The 15,157-nt window shown below is 43.3% G+C and overlaps 1 long non-coding RNA gene across 1 annotated transcript in view; it reads left to right on the top strand.

The window, feature by feature from the left end:
• LOC118494267 overlaps window positions 1-15,157 on the top strand; it is a 188,985-nt gene that overhangs the window by 6,003 nt on the left and 167,825 nt on the right. The window contains exons 2-3 of the long non-coding RNA XR_004896388.1: window positions 10,149-10,219; window positions 10,312-10,372. This is a non-coding gene — a long non-coding RNA (uncharacterized LOC118494267). The remainder of the gene's footprint in view (window positions 1-10,148; window positions 10,220-10,311; window positions 10,373-15,157) is intronic.

Genomic DNA, 15,157 nt, shown 5'->3' with positions numbered 1-15,157 from the left:
CCCATATGCCGGGAGGCAGCCGTCGGGGGACGGCCGCTGGGGACGCGCGACAATAACGGGACGGGGCGCCTCACACGCCAGGAGGCGGCCGCCAAGAGACGGCCGCGGGGGACGCGCCACAATAACGGGATGGCGGAGGTTGGGTTTAGGAAAAACACTACAGGGAAAGGGCGCCTCACACGCCGGGAGACGGTCGCTGGGGACGCGCGGCAATCATTTTCGGCTCTTTATACTACTCCCTACCATTTTCGTGCTGTGACCACGAAATATGCTTCCCATTGAAATACATTACTTCACATTTTCATGCTGGCCACCACGTAAAAAACGAGAAAAACCTTCCCCGTGAACATGTATCAATAGAGTAAAAATAACGTGACATTTACACGAACTGCCGTGAGACCGGGCTGTAGATTCACACATTTTTCTTTTGTTTACAGTAAATAAATGATAAACAAATACAAATCTTAAAGTCAAGTTCATAAAGCAACTTTCTTTGCATTCATTTGATCCCAATCAAGACAGACTGGTAAGAATTGCTTTCCATTGTTAATATGTACTTAAAAACTGTTCTGAAATGCAAAATAATAGAATTTTAATCATGTGATAAAACATGCGATTAATCACGATTAACTATAGAAATTCAGCGATTAATCGCGATTAAGAAAAAATGTATCGTTTGACACCCCTAATATATGTATCTCAATATAGGCTAATCGGTCACTGACTCCATGGCAACTGTACACTTGTTTTCTGTTTGTATGAGTAAAAGCATGGCTGGAGCTGTAGTGCCGTAAAATGTTTTTCCCAGTTTAAATAAGAAAAACAATCAGTGTAAGACACATATTGACTATGCCATAAGCATTGCAAAAAAATGGGAGTGAACACCAATTAAAAACAGCCAGGGTTTAAAGGGTTAATAACAAAATGCAAGCCATTGCACACTACCTAGTTTTAATTCCCACTGGTGCAGCTCGTGGTAATATTTTGATTTGGTTGTGCAAAGGCACGCATCGACAACATTTCTCCCTCTCACTCGACCCAGCATGGCAAAACATGATTACCCTTTTTGAAACAGGCGGGAGTTTAAGTACGATCTTTACCAGAAGTTATATAACATGTCTGCATTTGTTTTATTCCCATGCAGTGTCATTTACTGTAATATGCTGGCAATATTTCTGCATTTTTTCCCCCCACAGAAACTCTTCATCCAAAAACCCTTTTGAACCGTATTTATCCTAGTATCACCTCACAAACATGAATCATAACAGGGCTTTTGCATCTGTTATATCATTATAATTGACCACTTATTTTGTCTCTGCCTATGTGAATGAAACGTGTGATGGGTATGACGTCATGACCCTGGGAAGGGCGAAGGTTATTTAGGGACACCGGTAATTTGCGCTCCCTCCTTCTCTCTCTCTCTCTATTGGTCCGCAGAATCAGGAAGTGCACCATGGTGTACATGTGTGAAGGCCAAACATGTAGCCTTGTTATGTTGCCTTGCAGTAGGTGCCGTGTTAATTTAAACATCTACAGCATGTAACGTGAGTGTGTAAGAAAAGTTGTTCAATTAGGAAGTGCATTTGTTTTCATAGAGTGCAGAAGACTGCAGTGACGGAAGACAGGTTGCCGTATAGGTGCGCTGTAAAACAATTCCGGTCAGCTGTTTAGATGAGCTCAAACTTGGAGCGGAGATAATGATTGTAAGCTGTGAACCGTGAAATTTGATCAAATATAGTAGAATGTAACTGTTAGATGTTCAGTGTATTGTCTTTGTTTTTCCCTTTTAGTATCGGTCATCACGGCATTAAAACATGCTGCTGGTCTGAATGAAACCTAAGGGCCCTATGTTAACGATCTAAGCGCACAGCGTGAAGCGCCTGGCGCAGGTGCGTTTAGGGCGTGTCCAAATCCACTTTTGCTAGTTTGACGGCGGAAAAAAGGGTCTGTGCGCCGGGCGCATGGTTCAAAAGGGTTGTACTTAGTGTCTTCATTAATTCATAGGTGTGTTTTGGGCGTAACATGCAATAAACCAATCAGTGTCATCTCCCATTCCCTTTAAAAGCCAGGTGCGTTTGTACCTTGGCGCATTGCTATTATGATGGCTTGATTTGCACTGTAATATTTTTATTTGCAATCTTTTGCATGTTTGTGTGCTGCTGCGCGTCCCTGTGTTTGTAACAAGCATAGTGTGCGCGCGCTGTGCACAAGCCTAGGCAAAGGAAATGCTGCGCTGTTGACTTTAGACCAGGTTTTTGTTGGTCAATGGCGCGATCACTTTCCGCTGCCTCAAGACAGCAATACGCCAAGAATTCACCTGAACACACCTCACTGTAAGACCAGCACGCCCATGGGCGCACAGATGGGCGCAGGTGCATTTGCTATTTAAATAAAAATTGACAACTGCGTCGGTCTTAAACTAGCAAAGACACTTGGGTCGGGCTTTGCGCTGCGCCGGGTGCAAGATAGGGCCCTATATGACTTAAAGGTACGGCTTGCTGTCTGACCATTTTATGAAGTACATTGTGTCCTAAAATATGCTGGAAAGTAGTCTAATACATTTTTTATAGGACTGTCTCCTTGAATGCAATATTGACTGGCATTGACGGGCATTTATTTATATAATTTGTTTTCTTTCTTAGTTGGGTTTGTTATTCATTTTAAATATTATTATTAACGAGTATAGTGTAATACTGCTGACGGGTGCTATGCAATTCTAGAGTTGGTTATAGGCTCAGATATAGCTTTAGAGACCCCTTATTGCCTGCTAGTGTGGATTGAGGTGTTAAGTCTCCTATTATTCCCTGCATGTGGTGAGCAATTAATATGTGAGTGTTAAAGTGTGCAGTGGTATTTTTTTCTATTCGAGCTCATTGCTCTTTTATTGTGTTTATTGGGTCCTAAAGCATATTAATAGCCTCTAAATTATTCCTGTGCATTTTTGCTATTTATATCAAGTGATTGTGTCGGTGCCATTGCACTTTCCCCCTAAAGTCCCTACTGTGTAGCTCCATGCTGGCACTGTTGGCCTTTTTCTTACTTAGTTAGTGTTTTTAATCCATGCAGATTTTGTGAATAAACTCAATTTATATTTTGTAATTGGCCTGTCGTCCTGGTTTGTTCTGGACACGTACCTGTTTCCATCATTAAACATGTTTACAGTTTACTTTGGTATAAGGACGGCGTCTAGTTGTGTGAAGGTGCCATAAGGGAAACCTTCATACCCTTTAGAGCAGATTTTTATTCCATCTCTGAAGCATTCACTCCATTGGTATGTTTCATTTGGCCAGGTGAGAATGGAGCCATTTGAAATGGCGTCCACACAAAAATAATTGCATCAAGCGTTGACAGCAAATGCGGGTTTCACTCCACTGCCAAGCAAGCTGCGGTGAGGTCCATTACAATTGCAATCTGAACCAACAACAGGAAACAAACCTCAAATCGCAGAATTGTATGGGTATGAGGAGGCAGATGTTGACATCTGATAGCCAGCAGTTACTCAGGCTTGGAGAGCCGACCATAACAAAATGAACTGAGGGGAAACCGCAGTCTGGACAGATGCTTCATGTTTAGCTATTTTTTTTTCATATTTTCTAAAATTGGTACTCAGAGGGAAGTCTGATAAACACACGCCTGGCAATTCCACAGTGACGGTTCTAGACCATTTTAAATGGAGGGGCCAGGCTGGGGCCAGATCAGTTTTAGAGGTAACACATATATTAAGCACAAGTGTTACATACCGCCAACCCTCCATAGGTTTATGGAGCTAAAAGAGTCTCAATAAAGATAAATGCACACACTACATTCATACATGCACACACATGATTCATAAATACACACACAGGATACACAAATGCGCACAAAATTCACAAATACACACACAAAATTGAAAAAGCACAGAAGATTCACAAATGCATACAAAATTCAGAAATGCACACAAAATTCAGTAATACACAGGACAAGATTCAGAAATGTATTTCTGATGCACACACAAATATATCTTGATTTACAAACTGCTTGCGGTCTGTGAACTTCACTGCATTTGTGTGTGAATTTTGAGACTGCCCTGACTTGGCTCGACACACAAATGCCTTTTTTTAAACAGGGAATGTTCTGCAACCAATCAGATATCTCCCTTGTTTTAACCAATCACAAGAACGCACCCCACGTGGAGGATTGTTTACTTATAAGCCAATCACATGAACGCGTTCACACAGCACTATATGAATGTGGTGTAGGAGTCATTGGTCGAACTTATAAGTCACACCCACTGCCAACTCGGAACTTGCAGACGGAGCAACAACCAACAACGGGACATTTTTAACAATTTTCACCATCTTATTCATCATTAAATTCACTTCTGACAACATTTTAGGCGAGAAATCAACTATGTAGAGGTCAAATATGGGCCGTTTTACGAAAATTGATGGCTAATTGCAAATTTTGTCCGACTGTGTGTCGGGAGTTCAGCGGCCGGTGCTGCCTGTGTTGCTGCCTCACCGCCCGGCCTGCTGGGAGGTAGATGGAGCTCCGTCACGGTTGGCAGCCCACGGCACTCCATACCCGCACAAAGTCACCGTTTTTTGGGTTAATGGACTACCAAACGCCACTGCCCTGACAGAGCTCCAGGGCCCGCAGCGCCTCTCTTCCTGCTAAATGGCCGCTGTGTGTGAGTGAGAGCGCGGTCAGCGAGCTTGTTACGTCCGCAATATCTTACCACAGGTTCCAGTTAATCTCATAATGGATATGTGTGTTGAGTTATTTAAACAAACAATCATGGAAATAAACACCTCTTGTCCGCGAGTCTCATTGATAGAGCCTGTGGCTGGATGGAGCTCTATCAATGAGAGCTAGCTAGCCTCCTCTTAGACCTCTGAAACCAAACCCCTAATGTTCACAAAAAGCATTACATTGAAATCGGACACCATTGTTAGCTTTATAAGACCTTGGGGTAGATGTTCTATAAGTGGCATGACGAAATTCAAACTGTAAATATACGAAAATGATGCCGAAAGTGTAGCAACGATCTTTCCCATAGGATTAAATGGGACACATAGCTAGCCTAGCTAGCAGCTCCTCCTAAGGAGACCCCTAATGTTCACAAAAATGCATTAAATTGAAATCGGACACCATAGGTAGCTTTATAAGACCTTGGGGTAGATGTTCTATAAGTGGCGTGACGAAATTCAAACTGTAAATATACAAAAGTTATGCCGGCAGCTAGCAGCCAGCCAGCTCCGGAGCTCCGCGGAGCCCCGGTCGTCCAATAACCGAGAAACGGTGACTTTCACTGGGTATGGAGTTTGCCGCTTTCTCGTCAGACTGTGTGGAGCTCCTAAAGTTGAGCAAAACATTACGTGAATTACTATGAGAATGGATGACTCCACCCACATTCATATAGCGCTGTGTGAACGCGTTCATGTGATTGGCTTATAAGTAAACAATCCCCCACGTGGGGTGCGTTCTTGTGATTGGCTAAAACAAGGGAGATATCTGATTGGTTGTAGATCATTCCCTGTTTAAAAAAAGGCATTTGTGTGTCGAGCCAAGTCAGGGCAGTCTCAAAATTCAAATGCAGTGAAGTTCACAGACCGCAAGCAGTTTGTAAATCAAGATATATTTGTGTGTGCATCAGAAAAACATTTCTGAATCTTGTCCTGTGCATTTCTGAATCTTGTGTGCATTTGTAAATGTTTGCATTTCTGAATTTTGTGTGCATTTCTGAATTTTGTATGCATTTGTGAATCTTCTGTGCTTTTTAAATTTTGTGTGTGTATTTGTGAATTTTGTGCGCATTTGTGTATCCTGTGTGTGTATTTATGAATCATGTGTGTGCATGTATGAATCCTGTGTGTGCATATGTGAATGTAGTGTGTGCATTTATCTTTATTGAGACTCTTTTAGCTCCATATAGGTTTGGTTCTACAAAAGACTAACCATAGACATATAACAGTAAACATATGAGAATGTAAAGTACATTTAATTCATCACTACACACAATATCCCCTCTTTGGGTATAAAGTCAAGACTTCATATTAAGGAGGCACCCCCCACCCCAAGAACAGCCACTGTGAGTCGATACATCTTTCTTTGAAAAAGAACTGCAGGTGTCGTTGCAGCCGAAGAAAAAATAAAGTGGGAGATGGTTTTCATGTAGCATGCGTCATGATATCTCAACAGACAGGGTCAGGGTCAGGACACTTGCTATGTGGTGTGCCACAGTTTAGGATTTCATTCAAATCCCCCTTTTATTGCGGGGGGGGGGGAAAGCTATTGTGTTGATGATCTGGGCTTGGCGTGATGTGGAGACGGAGTGTGTGAATGCATGTGTGTTTGAGCTGGGTGGGGTTGGCAAAGGGTCTGCGGGGAGAGGAGCTAAGCTCTGGTTTGATGACATCTTCATTGTGAGTGTGAGTAGCATTTCTCCCCCCCCTCCTCCCCCCCCCTCACACACACACACACACACACACACACACACACACACACAGAGACGGGGACTTTTCTCACATGCCACCCATATGGGAGAGAAAACAATGAACATGTCCTGTGTCACCCAAGCTGAGAATTAAGTCCAACATTAAACAGCGCAATATTGTTTGACAAGGATGTGTTGTCCAATCAGGTCGCTCTCTCCTGACATCATATCCCCTCGTTGTCACTCGTCCTGGGAGTCTGGGTTACCCAGGCAACACGTGCATGAGCAGGATTGAGTCATTGGTTTGTTGGGCCCCCTGAAGTTTGACAAGCCTCTGTGTTTTTTCTACTTAACAAACATCTTGATTAGCATGCAGATGGGAAGGGACAGCGGAAAGTGATCTGGCATTAGGTAACACATCGGTGAACGGCTTTCACTTCACTTTCTTCACTTTTAAAGTTTTAATCAGCTGGGTGTGACAGCACTCCCGAGTATACTGTAAGCATGTACAGAGAGCTGTCACAGCGCGCCGCACACACACACACACACACATACATACGCAGACACCTCTTCCCGGCCCTCTCCTCACATGAGCCAAAGTTTGCTCTTCCCATGGTGCTTTGTGTCTCGGGCGCTATCCCAGCCGCGCCGCTTCCCATCTGAACTCCAACAACTTCATCAAAGAGGAATGAGCGGAGCAGGGAGGGGCAGGAAAAAAAAAAAAGAAAAGAAAGAAGAGGGAGAAAGAGCTCTGTTTTCCTAATCACACCCCCATGGGGATTCAGCTGCGGAGGTGAGGGCGAAGTAAACAATTTTCTTCATCGTGTTTTTGTTGTGCTGTTCTTTCATTTCGTGGCCTCTTTTGTTTCAAGCTTTTCATTTTTTTTTTTTTTTTTTGTTGCTGAGGAATAGGGTGGTGATTAATGCAGATCCCCTCCCTATTACTCCCCAATCTCGCCCCTCTCTCACTTCTGTTTTGGGAAGATTCCCCCTTGGTAATTAATTCACAGCAGAATTAATTAGAGTGAGGGGAGTGTAAGGGAGGTGGGGGGCATCTTGAGAAGGAGGAGTGCAAAGATATTCTGAGAGAGAACAGGGACAATAAAAAAAAAGTGACGATGAGAGCGGTTGAAAAACAGGGAGATGAGAGCAAAATGAGGAACATTTTGCACATCGTGCTCTCGGCTGCCCAAAGATCCCCGCATAAACTATCCCCCACCCCCCAACCCCCCCTTCCCACCCACCCACCCACCCACCCATAACTGTGTCTAACAAGGCTGACCGAAATTCCCAGTCCAAATTAGGTTTGCCCTGAGCCCGGTGGCACTCCGCTGAGCCCCGCTGCAGAGCGAAGACGGGGCCGATGAGCACGAAGATAAGAGATGTAGATGTTGTGATAGATGGATAGAGTGGCTGACTAATGGAAAATGATGCATGGATGTATGGATGATGTCTGAAAGACGAGAGGAGGAGGAAAGAGTGAAGAAAGGCAAAGAAAAAAGACAGGGGCATTGTAAGAGAAAGGGCAAAGGATGAGGGGGGTGGGGTTGTTCCTTTATTTCGCTTAGATTTGATTGGTCCTCTCGGTCGCTGCGTAATGCTGATTGGTCTCCAAGAGCAAAGTGAAAAAGAGGTCTAACATCCAAGTGTTGTACTGCTACCAACATAAAGACAGTAGTATTCCTATTCCTAATTCTTTAAGAACTACTCCACTCTAAACTCAATCAAGCACTTTTCCATTTTCATTCCGCGTTGAATGCCAGTTTGTATGAATGCGGATGACTTGCTTGAGGCCGTAACGAATCTTTGGAGCTGAAACGAATCTTAGCTAATTGGCTAACTGTATTAAGGAATTGCAATGTGCTCATTCATTCTCAGGTAAAGTCTCCATCTCATTTTCACCAACTGGCCGGCATCCCTTCTTCCCCTCTTGCCCCTTTGCCACAATCTCACCTCTGTTTCCTACCCTTCTCCTCCACGGCTCTTTACTCTCAGCTCCTGCTTTTACTTTCCCAAACATCCTTTTTTTTTCCGCTCTTACCTAATGCTCTCAGTTTCACCCTGGTTCTTCCATCGTGTTCGTTATTCAAGCTCTCCTGCCGATACCGCCAAGGCAGAGGGCACATTTGCTACGTTTCGCATGAACTCCTGCCGCACTTTAACTCCATCCCCACGAGGAATGTTTTGGAAGCAGCTTATTCCGTGGTGTAGCTCTCTCTTCAGATGTTGGTCAGGAAATGAGTTTGTTGAGAGGCATTTGAGTTGAACTGACGAGACACCAACTTCTTCACTCTTTAAAACGTTCAAGAGAGTTTCTGCCTCAGTGGTGGAGGAAGTATTCAGATCATTTACTTTAGTCAAAGTAGCTACAAGATGTAAATTATTTCAGTCCTAACATTCACAATATTACTTAAAGAACTTAAAAAATACCCACTCAAAATCTCTTAGGGCACTATGTTGCACCCGGCACAGTGCAGCGCAAAGTGTCTTTGCTAGTTTAAGAACGACGCAGTTGTCAATTTCCCATCCAGCGCCCGCATCGTTTAAATAGCAAAGGCACCTGCGCCCATCTGTGCGCCCATGGGCATGCTGGTCTTACAGGGAGGTGTGTTCAGGTGCATTCTTGGTGTATTGCTATCTTGAGGCAGCGAGAAGTGATCGCACCATTGACCAACAAAAACCTGGTCTAAAGTCAATAACGCAGCATTTCATTGTTAATTTTAACAGCAAATTAGTAAATCTCTCCACCATCACTCTTATTGTCAGAAACTGATTGAGAAACAAATGTGTTCACTGCCTGGTGGCGCTAATTTTAAAGGGACATTTCACCCCAAATTCAAAAATACATAATTTGTCGTAGAGATGTTCTTCAATATAATGGAAATATAGATGGCACTTGGCATGACCTGGTTACTCAAGATAATTCACAGACCTGGCTTTACGCAGTTTTAATATAGGAACGATTGTCAATCTACTGAGCTACTTCCACCAACCATATCATAACGCAGAAGGAAGCAATACCAACGGACGAGAGGCTTTTTTAATGGCGTCCTCCTAGGCTGAGCTGTAGCGGTAGCTAGCTCATGTGAGCTAGCTTTATATTGGAGAGAAGGCAGACATCTCTACAGCCGATATCTCTGACACTGGGAAACTCGCACCAAAACAATCTAGACTGATAAATAGCACTACAGGTAAGAGGAGAAATATGTATTTTTGAGTTTGGGGTAAATTGTCCCTTTAACAATTTGTACTGTTGGATAGTTTGATCTATAACATCGCATCATATTATATAAGATCATATGTTTTGTGTGTAGTTAACTAGCTGCCAAAGTACATATATATATATATATATATATATATATATATATATATATATATATATATATATATATATATATATATATAATTAGTTACACTTCACCACTGTACTTCAGTACTCCAGGATAAAGGTATATCTTCATTGGGTACCATGCCTGGGAAAGGCACACTACCTGTTCCTCCTGATAGTTTCCAGATGTGCCCAATCTCTCACTTTAAGACACACAACTGGCCTGGTCTTTGTCAGCAGTTTTCAAGTGCTGATCTAGATTCATTTTTCCATGTGGGGCGTGATAGAAGGGAGAGGTGCATCCTGGTCGGCAACAGTAAATCACCTCTCACAGTTAATACTCTTAATACACAGTATGTTCTTCTTCCTTCTTCCTCACTGGTTTTCTTTTCTTTTTTTTTACAGGAAGAGTAGAAGTAATTTTGGAAACAGCCAACGAGGGACCATGTGAAAGCGTAAAGAAGCACACGCCTGTGGTATGTAGAGGCTTAACTTATTAAAACTGGATACAAATTGGACTTCCAGCCAGCCCTTCTCCCCTCATCTCTCCCCATTTCTTTCTCCACAGCCCTGAGAAACGCTGGCTTAATGGAACTACAGCATGTTCTCTGCTCGCCATCGACTGTCTGGTAAGGTCTGATGGAGCGATCTGCCTCGTTAGTTTATATTAGATTCGAGAGGGGTTTTGCTAGAGCAATTATACCGTGAGCGATGGTGGGAATATGGCCCTGTTTCTGCACGCTGATGTCTCCTTATTCTTCAGGGAGGAAACATTTGGAAAGCATTTAAAAGATTCTTTCTTTCTTTCTGTCTGTCTGTCTGTCTGTCTGTCTGTCCACCTTCTGTGTTAGATCTCCTTCACTACGTTTCCAAACTGTGTGTCTGCAATCTCTGTTTCCCACCTCTTAACTCTACCTTGTGTTCACAACGCAGCCACGTAAACACACGCCTCGAATCAGTATCAGTGTGTTTGCGCGGCCTGTGTGTGTGCGCCCAGATAGCGCGGGTGTAAAGCGATAAGGCTAAGTGAATGATTCCCTCCAGTAAACAGAGGGGAGAGGGAGACAGAGCAGAGGGCAGGCAACCTGCCATGGGAATCTGGATAATCCATTCTGCTCACTTTATTAACATCATTATGGAGGAAGACAGAGAGGGCAGAGAGAGAGAGAGAGAGAAAGCGAGAGTGAGAGCTGCAATGGAGGAATGGAAGTAAGGATGGATAGAGAGACAGATGGAGGGACTGTGGGTGGAGAGAGAGTGAGTGCATAAGTTGATTTTCGGGAGAAAAATGCATAACGGTGGTGAAAACTACTGAGGGTTCAGAGGTCAGAGGAAAATAGAAGCATGTAATTGAAGCTTCAGACATAATATTGAACCTCCATGAATGTATCCTGCGGATTCACTAGAGCTGTCAATCTTCCTCTATAATACCATTACCAGTACGACATCTGGGTATTTTTGGCATTCTGCAGATTTTGCTTTTGTTTGCATACTGCATAATACATGCTACATTTTGGCCAAATCAATACGTGCTGCTAGTATAGTATGCGGTTTCGAAAACGGCCTCCGTCCTAAGAAGAGGTCTAATCAGACGTTGGTCAAAACACCTGTTGTAGCTCCATCCAACTGACTCTGACTAGCAATCTAATTGACACCTGTGATTTGTCAACTGGCTAGCCTTTAAACTCACAGGCCCAATCCCAATGTCCACACTTAACAAATTTAGAGGCGCTTTTCCGCAAAGTCTGCAAGAGCTGTCCCACTGTCAAATCGTCAAGTGCATAAGGGCTCTCTCGCACACTTTTGACATTTTGCCTGAGGGAATTACCCACAATTCATGTTGTGATGTTAAATATGGGGTTACCAGGAGAAGCCCTGAAGGTAAACAGACATGGGAGGAGCAACCCCAACTACTTAATGATGCTGCATTGACAAAAATAAGTAAATTGATTATTTGACATTTACCTCTTGTCCACTCTGTGAGGCAGGAGCGTGGAAGACATTAGGCAGTCTGTCCCTTAAATGCCTTAGCCGTGAAGAAAGTGAAACATGTCAAATGAAAGGTCCCAAACCCACAATTGTACGTAACATGTTTTGGTGTTGTCAAGGTAACGTGATATGTCGCCCCAAAGTGCTGTCCCATTGGTATTTATACCATTTCGAGCCCTTGCAGCCTCTCGCGCTTTAACACTTACCAGGTGATGACATTTAAAGGTCCCATATTATGCTTGTTTTCAGGTTCATACTTGTTTTTTGGGATTCTAAAATTCTAAGATTCTCTCATTATTTTTCTCATACTGTCTGTGTGAATATACCTGTATTCACCCTTTGTCTGAAATGCTCCGTTTTAGCGCCTGTCTTCCCCCCCCCCCCCCGAAAAAGCCCAGTCTGTTCCGATTTCTCAGTGTTTCCGGGTCTTCCGCATCTGCAATCTTAGAATCTCTGCACCATCATTGCAGCCGGGGAAAGACTGTAACAGCACTGTAGCGCGACTTTCTACCTATACAAACATATATATATATAATATACATAGCATAGTTTTGGCATCACAACCGTACATAAGTCCTGACGGCTCGTTTAAAGGCACAGTTTCTGAATATGAGCTGTGTACATTTCTCTGGGATTAAAAGTTTTGATACTTTCACAGTATTTATGTAGCACTTCGGCCTGCTTTATAATCAAAAGAAAACATGGAGATGGCACTTTTTACAATATGGGACCTATAAATCTGTGAGGGTTCTGGGCTTAAGGCCTTAAGGGGGACCTTGGAATTGGGCCCTGGATGAATCCCTCAAACTGGACAATCCGGATTGAATTTAATCTTCTCAACAGTATCTGTTTACCCCACACCACACACACTGAAATACTTGTATTAGAAGCTACTGATTGAGGAATTGTTGTATCCTCTGGTTCAAACAAAGCCTGTCATCTGATGATCAGTTGTCCATTTCCCACACTGGCTGTGAAAGCCACTAAGAAACTAACTTCCATCATATTCTTCCATCGGGGGGGGGGGTCCCGGTTTCTCCAAAAGAGCTAGCCATTAGTGGTAGACTGCGGTTGAAATGGCAGCTCCCAAGTGTGATGTGTAACTGCCTGAACGTGAAGCCGAGCGTCTCTGAAAATGATCCTACATGCTGAGTCTTCCTTCTGTAAATAACAATTTCAGAAAACTAAATACTGAGAGAAGAGAAATGGTTGGACGCAGAAGAAAAAGAACCGTTGCTTGCAACATCGGCCGTCTTTTCTTTTTTCTTTGTGAGATAATCAATTCAAGTTAATTTTGTTCGTAGCCCAAAGCGGAGGTAAAGCCAGGTCCACACAGGCATATTTTTAATGTCCTTGCTCTCATCCAAAAGAAAGCTCATTTTACAATGTTTGCCTTTGCTTAGCTGGTTTGCTTAATGTGCTTATCCTCTGTTTGTTGTCAATTATGTCAAACGTATTGCCTTTTGCTGGAAAATGCAGCTCAGAAACAGTGAGCAGACCCAGCGTGTTGAGAGGAGTAAAGAGGACAGCCAGGGAAATTTCCAAATAAAAGCGCGGGCCATGCACAAGTATAAGAAGTAGGAGTGTCACACAAACAACTTTGTCATTGTGGAAAAAGTAATAAGCTCAATTCTGATTCCTCTCACATCAAGAGACATTTTTTTTGGGGGGGGGGTTTGGGTCGCGCGGGTTTTGAGGTTAGCGTCCGTTGTGATGGCTTTTACGAGTGTGGCGACATGGCACACTGGAGACACACAGAAACACACACAGACATTATGCTCTATATGTGTCTTTGCTTCTGCACGCACACATACACAAACATTTTACACACGTACTAAAAACCACACTAAAACTCTGACGACACACCTACACACACCCTCACACACACACACACACACACACACACACACACACACCTTCAGCCAGACTGTTGGACAAGCCTCATTTAGCCTGGTGTGTAACTGTCTCTGTGTAACGAATGGCTTGTGTCCTACAGTCACGGGTCCAGCCAGCCAGACCAACAGCATTACAGGTCCCTCTACACTGACCAGACACACACACACACACACACACACACTCACGCCCTCAACACTACCCAGATATCCTGCTTCCAGCTCCATCTATCACCTCCACGTCCACGCTATACGCTTCATATCAGGGGCTACCTCAGTCCCTCCAGTCCCAGACCCGAGTGCAGTTTTGGGCTGAGCCGTTGCCACACCTCCTTGGGTGTCATTCCCCTGTTTAAGATGCACCATCACGTCCCCAGCTACCGCCGCCACTTTGTCATTCTGTCCACAGCTACCGGCGGCGGGAAATTATGACAAATGGGTCGGTTTTTATGGCTGTTTTTTCTTCCTATTTCTCAGTTTGTTCTTCGTGTTGAGAAAAAAAAAAAAAAACAACAACCATGAAGACTGAAAAGATTAAAACTTTCCATTTTTGGTGATGACTCAGCACAGCGCAGTGTTTTGTGGTGTGACCTTTTATGAGGTGTGTGTGTGTGTGTGTGTGTGTGTGAATGTGTACACTATGGGTGTTTCTCGCTGATGTGTATAAATGGGAATATGTTTCTAAGTATGACCTCTACACACACATGACTATGGGTGTGTGCAGAGGATGAACAGAGGGATGATAGACTTAGAGGAAATCCAACGGGGTTGTAAATGTTTCTGTGTCCTGGTTACTGCGACTGGAGTTGCTGTTCATTCTGTTTTCTTATTGTACGGAAGGCAAAATGCGATGGCCAATTAGTGTTGTTTTTGGCTGCCTGTTTTAATTTTAGTTTTAGTCTAGTCTTTGTGTCAAGCTGCCATTTTAGTTTTTTTTTAGTTTTAGTCACGTTTCAGTCGACTAAAAGTCTGAGCATATTAGTCTTATTTTAGTCAGAATTATCCATGACTGTTTTAGTCTAGTTTTAGTCGACGGAAATTGATGACATTTAGTCTAGTTTTAGTCAATTAAAATTGTATTTTAGTCTCTTTTTAGTAATGCAATTCTATTTAATCCAGTCAATATAGTATAAGTACCTAGTAGTATAGACAAAACCAAAATGTTGGCCAACAAGGGATGCTTAGTACACACGGAGTCAGTCAGGTAGGAACTAAGAACCCATACACTCTCTCACACAAACAAATACACACACACACACACAAACACACACACGTTTGTCTCAGTTGTTTTCAGCTCCAGTGGCTAACGTCTAAAGTTAACGTTAAAGGTCCCATGGCATTAAAATTTCACTTTATGAGGTTTTTTAACATTAATATGAGTTCCCCCAGCCTGCCTATGGTCCCCCAGTGGCTAGAAATGGCGATAGATGTAAACCGAGCCCTGGGTATCCTGCTCTGCCTTTGAGAAAATGAAAGCTCAGATGGGCCAATCTGGAATCTCCTCCTTATGACATCATAATGAGGAAGGTTACC

This window comes from Sander lucioperca, chromosome 22 (genome assembly GCF_008315115.2).
Source record: "Sander lucioperca isolate FBNREF2018 chromosome 22, SLUC_FBN_1.2, whole genome shotgun sequence".
NCBI classification, from domain to species: Eukaryota; Metazoa; Chordata; class Actinopteri; order Perciformes; family Percidae; genus Sander; species Sander lucioperca.
Note: the sequence above shows the minus strand (reverse complement) of the source record. Positions and strands in the feature narration are given on the sequence as shown.